The sequence below is a fragment of the Cupressus sempervirens genome, chromosome 11 (genome assembly GCF_028749045.1).
Source record: "Cupressus sempervirens isolate cs-2001-9-10 chromosome 11, ASM2874904v1, whole genome shotgun sequence".
Classification (NCBI taxonomy): Eukaryota; Viridiplantae; Streptophyta; class Pinopsida; order Cupressales; family Cupressaceae; genus Cupressus; species Cupressus sempervirens.
Window position 1 is genome coordinate 289713382 of NC_143128.1, and position 7032 is coordinate 289720413.

At 44.4% G+C, this 7032-nt stretch overlaps 1 pseudogene; it reads right to left on the reverse strand.

Annotated features, from left to right (window-relative positions):
* Positions 1 to 447: 447 nt before the first annotated feature.
* LOC149529252 (protein EXORDIUM-like 2) lies at positions 448 to 3545 on the reverse strand (annotated as a pseudogene).
* Between the last annotated feature and the right edge of the window lie 3487 nt (positions 3546 to 7032).

Genomic DNA, 7032 nt, shown 5'->3' on the forward strand with positions numbered 1-7032 from the left:
ACTTGAGAGGGATGTCTTCTATAAAAATCTAAAAATGAAATTACCTTTTAACCATCTTAAAATAATTAAATTTTATTTTAAGAATATTTTATAAAGGTTACATTGCCTTAATATATTCTCATTACTATTTCACAAGATTGAATCACAATCAAGAACACCACAAAAAACATCAACTATTACTATTTCACAAGATCGAATCACAGAGAAGAATACCACAAAGAACATCAACTACAATCTTTCTTCATTTGATTTAAAAAGTAATGGAAATATTCATATCAATAGTGACAATGACACCAACAAAAGTAATTGAAGGCCGAGTAAATTATCATTTTATTAATTCAAAAGAATAAATGAATAAAGAATTGTAAACAGACGGAGGTCAGGAATAGACTCCAGTCTATTAGAATAATTGTATACAAGAAATATTAAAAGTCAGTTTATGTGAGTTTAGACCAAGGTCTTGCAGGATCGTGAGGCGGGATCCCACATTGCTAGGAGGAGGAACGTGCGGCTGTTGACACCGTGTGCATTGTAGCTCACCCCTGTTGTCTCTTCCACCAACACTTGACCGGTGTAACTGGGATAAGCTCTGCTTCCATACATTCCCGGACACGCTGACACCGCCTCTAACGAAATGGCGGCTTCTCCCTGGAAGTATCCCGACTTGAACGGGTTCGTCACTGCGCCTGCCAAAATAGTGGCAATGTTGATTATCATTGTCACGGGATTGGATTTTATGCTTATGCCCAGGTTAAGCCTTCTCCTTGAGAATCTCCAAATTTCGCGCAACACTGGCGATCCCTACTTCTGATCCACCATAAGATGCGACCATTTTCGTTCACCCAAACTACGCCTCCCCTTTCTTCATCAAATGCCCATGCACCTGATTGCCTAAACATACACTCCCATGTAATAGAAGCACATGCCGAACCATCCTTATTCCCAGTTCTCCTCCTTCGGTGCTCCATGCATGCATCCTCGAGCTTCTAGCTCTACTCTTGTTCAACCTCCACGCTGGACCCCTACTTAGCCCTTCTGATATCTTTGCCATGATGTCCCCCATAAGACCACCATGCTCCAACATCGGCTATATGTGATCTCACTCCCCCGAGCCTCTTGACCACCTCCTGATCCTCTATGATAACTTTGCCACTACTAGGATGCACCGAGCTCCCAGAGCTCCCCCTTGTTCAACTCACTTGACTCACCGAGCCCAATGCTGAACTACTGCAACCCGGTATCGAGAACCACCTAGACTCCCTTGCTGAACATTGCATCCACACTGGCTGACTTAGACCCCATGAGTACTCCCTAGCTCATACACATCCTTCTCAAGAACACTCGACACCACCTCAACACCTCTTTGAACCTCCTAGCTCAATACGTATACACCCAGTGTATACTCGACACCTCCACGGTACCTCTCTGAACTTCCTGGCTCATACGCACACCTCCGCGGTATACTCGACACCCTTATGGCACCTCTCTGAACTTCCTAGAGTCCTTTAGTCCAACTCCTCATGCTATCCTAACATGACCATGTCTCCATGACATTCCACCTCTTGTTGGTCTCCCTAGCTTCCCACTGAACCACTGAAGCCCAACCCTTGTTCCCCATGGAACAACTAACTACCTTAGCCAACCCTGGATCTTCACATCGAGCCCTGACTGCCTCGACACCCAAGTCTATGTCTACATGCCTTGTTGGTGGCCCTCTTGCTCTCGTACACCTAATGCACTCAAACCAACCCCTTCATGCATCCACGCAATCACCTAACTCACTCTAGATCCCCTTTGCATTGCACAACCTACTTGAGTTCCACACCCTAGCTCCATGATCCCCTAACCCTGTTGGACGCTGGCTATCAAGGCCAACTCGACTAGCACCTCTGAACCACTTCAACACCAAAGCTCCACGATCCACCCAACCCTTGTTGGATGCTGGACTTCTTAAGCCAACTCGGTTACCACTCCATAGCTTCACCTTTGAACCACTTCACCCATCTGTGTCCCCATTTCACTCATGCACCACAAACCATGTTCGTAGCCTTCCACCATGACTCACCTCTCTAAGCCATACCCAAAAACTACCTCTTTTGATACTTGATACGGATCTACCTGATGACACGGCTCACCATGAACCTAACTTGGAACGCTGTATCCCATTCGCCATGGACTTTGAGATCACATCTCAAAGAAAACCCACTCAACCAAGCACCCTGGATGTGCACTCGGTGCCACACCCAATCAATGACACACCACACAGTCATTGCACCAAACTTCACCTATTTATGGAATGTAAGAGCTACTCTACTTCACTCCTAATGACTATGCGTCACCTCTATCTCATCCAAAGACTAGAGGGAGAGACTACTTTGCTTTGTCTCTCTTAAGGGAGGTTGACTCTCCAAGTCACCCATCATGCACACTGGCACTACCCTCCCCGGATACACCTCAGCTCGGCTCCAAGCCTCGCCTACACCACAACTATGCTAGAGGGAACATCTCATAGCACAGCCCCAAGATCACACCTCGGCTCAGTTGCACACCGTGCCTACACCACAACTATGTTGGAGGGAACAACTCCAACACAGCCCCAAGCATACACCTCAGATCATGTCTAGGACAAGATTCTAAACCACAACCATGTTTTCCCAGCACATGACAAAGTCCCATTTACACCTCGGCTCGACCCATGTCTTGTCTACACCACACCTGTGTGCACCCAGCTTTGCAACACAGGCCCATCCGACCTCACGATCTCATTTGTGAATCACCAGCCCCTTACAATCATCCCGGCGATGCCCACGTCGTCATTTGGGGGCAGCAGAGGAGTGCTCTGTGGTCCGTAAATTGGCTGATGAAACAGCCACGCGCACTGTCTCCCTGAGTTCCCCACCCACGCGTATGCATATTCACTGTCTCTAACTTTGCTGTTGTCATGGAATCCGCACGAGCTGCTGCAAAAGTTCTCCACCATCACATCCTCGAATGTGAGCACCAAATACAAGTCCACCTCACCATTAATGCTTTAAAGCTTCTTTGAAGGCAGAGGCAAACCTCCGGATTGGATTGCTCCCTCCACCAGATTGGGAATATCACTTCTTTTGAGGGACTTTCCGAGAGAACAAGATTCGTCCAGCTTCTGCTTCTCTAGCCTTCGAGTCAAAGGTTGAGCTTTCAGGTTTAATGTGAAAGGGGCAAATCCTCTATAGCCCTTTGTCATTTTCCACCAGGTAGAGACAGGGTGAAGAACCCTGCTTGCCAATTTTCATTCCCAAAGACTGCACAAAGTCGGCCACAATGGCACGTTGTGCGGAAGTGAAATTGCCATACCGGATGAGATGAAGATTGAGAACGGGAGATGTGGTGAGGAGAGGGCCATTGTGGTATTGCAGAACAAGGGGCTCTTCTTCCACCAGGGCAGAAAGCTTCCTCCGTGGGAAAACTCGGGGCCGACCTACGACATCCCCTATAGTGGACAATGCCACAATACATACTAACACTAAGGAAATCACAATCTTTCTAGAATGTAAAACAACCATTTGTAACGGCACTTATTAGCAATGGAAGAAAGATTTGTAAGATTGAATGTAAAATGAAGTGTGGAAGGGCTGTGTGAGAAGGTGGAGTTTAAATAGGTAAAGACGTTGAAGCGTCAGGTGTAGGATAACATTTGAGGGAGGTCATACCGCTGGCAGTTGTAGGGCCCATTTACCATTGCACCAAAAGCCATGACTTTTAGTGAACATGGAACACCACATAATTAACCACCTGTGGGCAGGGGAGCGCGTCACATCACCCAACAATCTCCCCCTCGACGCGCATACCAGGTGCTTACGTGGGTCAGGAAGGCACCGGGGAGATTTGAACCCATGACCAAGCCAAAACTAGGCTCTGATACCACTTGTAGGGCCCATTTGCCATTGCACCAAAAGCCATGACTGTTAGTGAACATGGAACACCACATAATTAACCACCTGTGGGCAAGGGAGTGCGTCGCATCACCCAACAATCTCCCCCTCAATGCACATACCAGGTGCTTACGCAGGTTGGGAAGGCACCGGGGAGATTTGAACCCATGACCAAGCCAAAACTAGGCTCTGATACCACTTGTAGGGCCCATTTGCCGTTGCACCAAAAGCCATGACTGTTAGTGAACATGGAACACCACATAATTAACCACCTGTGGGCAGGGGAGCACGTCGCATCACCCAACAATCTCCCCCTCGACGCGCATACCAGGTGCTTACGCGGGTCGGGAAGGCACCGAGGAGATTTGAACCCATGACCAAGCCAAAACCAGGCTCTGATACCAATTGTAGGGCCCATTTACCATTGCACCAAAAGCCATGACTGTTAGTGAACATGGAACACCACATAATTAACCACCTGTGGGCAAGGGAGCGCGTCACATCACCCAACAATCTCCCCCTTGACACGCATACTAGGTGTTTACGCATGTCGGGTAGGCACCGGGGAGATTTGAACCCATGACCAGGCCAAAACCAGGCTCTGATACCAATTGTTGGGCCCATTTGCCGTTGCACCAAAAGCCATGACTGTTAGTGAACATGGAACACCACATAATTAACCACCTGTGGGCAGGGGAGCGCGTCGCATCACCCAAAAATCTCCCCCTCGACGTGCATATCAGGTGCTTATGCGGGTCGGGAAGGCACCGGGGAGATTTGAACCCATGACCAAGCCAAAACCAGGCTCTGATACCAATTGTAGGGTCCATTTGCCATTGCACCAAAAGCCATGACTATTAGTGAACATGGAACACCACATAATTAACCACCTGTGGGCAGGGGAGCGCGTCGCATCACCCAACAATCTCCCCCTCGACGCGCATACCAGGTGCTTACGCGGTTCAGGAAGGCACTGGGGAGATTTGAACCCATGACCAGGCCAAAACCAAGCTCTGATACCAATTGTAGGGCCCATTTACTGTTGCACCAAAATCCATGACTTTTGGTGAACATGGAACACCACATAATTAACCACCTGTGGGCAGGGGAGCGCGTCGCATCACCCAACAGCAGTCATAAGCACCAATTACGAATGCAAATTACAATGGGGGGTTCCTGTCAAATTCCACAAGAAAGGTCTCATCTAAAAGACAACTCTGTTTTATCTGGATGCTGTGTACCCAGCATGCATATTTTTTTAATCATTTCATCGGACTGGCGCGGCTTCGAAGGAGGAAACAAAGCTATCACTGATTTGCTAGTGGAGAATTTCGAGTAGTTGACAAGGAGGCAATTTTTCAGTTTGGGTTTATAATCAGGATAATGTTCCTAAATACTTATTGTTTTAGTCAAATTGAAAGCATGCCACACCACTTTTGAAAGACAAAATGAGTTGCTTTCGCCGTTAAGAGAGAGAATACGTGAATTCCAATGGGACAACGCACCAATGGTTTGTTGTGTCTGTCTTGTAACATTGCTTTAGTTGACCCACAATTTTCCTCATTCTTAAATATCATATATTAAAAATTAAGTCTAGGAAAATAAGTCAATTTTAACTATTTAACATTTTAGTTTATGAAGTAAGTTTTTCAAGTATGTTTAAGTTATGTTGACCGTATATATTACTTATGCTAATAATAATTAAAGCTAAGTTCCATGCACACACAGTGAATTTTTATTTATGCAGATTATGTGAAAATAAGATCTATACTAGGTTTATGCATTATGAACCTTTGTTCTCTTCCTGTAGTAAAGATTAAACTGGTTTGAAGTTGCTTAGAAAGTAAAAAAATATAGGCTTCTGATACATACTTTTGTTAAAAAAAAATTAATTCACTGTCAATCATAAATTTTCTACACCTAATATTTGTGAAGTATTCATTTATACAAATATTATGATTTCTAAATATTTTCTAATTTGATTAATTGATGATTTCTAAATATTTTCTAATATCTAATGCTTATTGGATTAACGTGTTATATTCTTGTTATTACGATGTTATTACATTTTAGTAGTGACATCCTCATAAGACAACTCTAACTATCTAGTTGACAGTTTTGGATGTTACGTGCAGGGAATGACTAGGGCCTTCATGGTCTCATGATGCTATTATGGTTGGGAGGAATCGTGCATGAGTTTTGTTATGTTCGTTCATTATGATGTTGCTTTCAGTATAGTTCCTTTACTACTATGTTTTAGATGGTTAGATGTAGTTTCTGTCATGAAGTTACTATGTTCGAGTGTCTAAGCCTTGATAGTGGATTCGGTACTCCCCATTGTGGAGGTTGTGTTTTTCCTTTCTTCTCATCTTGTGTTTTTCTTGTTTGTTGTTGCGAAGCCTCGCACGAGATTGTACTCTCTCTTTCTCGAGATTGTACATTTTTCTGTGCGAGACTTGACGTTTCCTCTCGTGGCTTGTTGCATTTCTTCGCGTGGTTCCTATTACTTCCTCATGCAAACCTTAGCATTAGTGTTGAAGGTTTTGGTTGTTGGGCTAGGCAGTTCTTCGCGCGAGAGGGCAATTTCTCGCGTGGCATGTTGTACTTCCTTGTGTGAAACTGTTAATTGTGTTTTCTCGCACGAAAAATAGGGAGCATCTCCACTATTTTATGGAGAACACTTTTTGGTGTTTTGAGTTCCCTTTTGGATTTCTTGATTTTCCTTGCTTCAACAAATCTGAGATTTTATGTTCTTTTTTCATCTTTGGTTTTCGTTTCCTGTTTGAGAGTGTCAATTTGGTAGTGGCATTTGGAGATTTGTGGGATGTCAGGATTGTTGGTTAAGACTTCCGTTATGATCTTTGTGATCCTCATATGTTGATTGTCATGTGCATCCATACTTGTTTAAAAAATATATATATCTTGGCATGTATTGAATCCTTGTTCCAAGGATCTCCAGGCAAGGCATTACAAGTTGTAACAACTAATTGTACACTTTCCTTCTAATATTGATTATATATCTTCAGAGATCATTGTTAGTTTAGTGCAAGAATTTATTGAGAATAGGTAGGCATTAGAGAATAACTTATTTACATATTATTCACTCTGGGTATTCTCT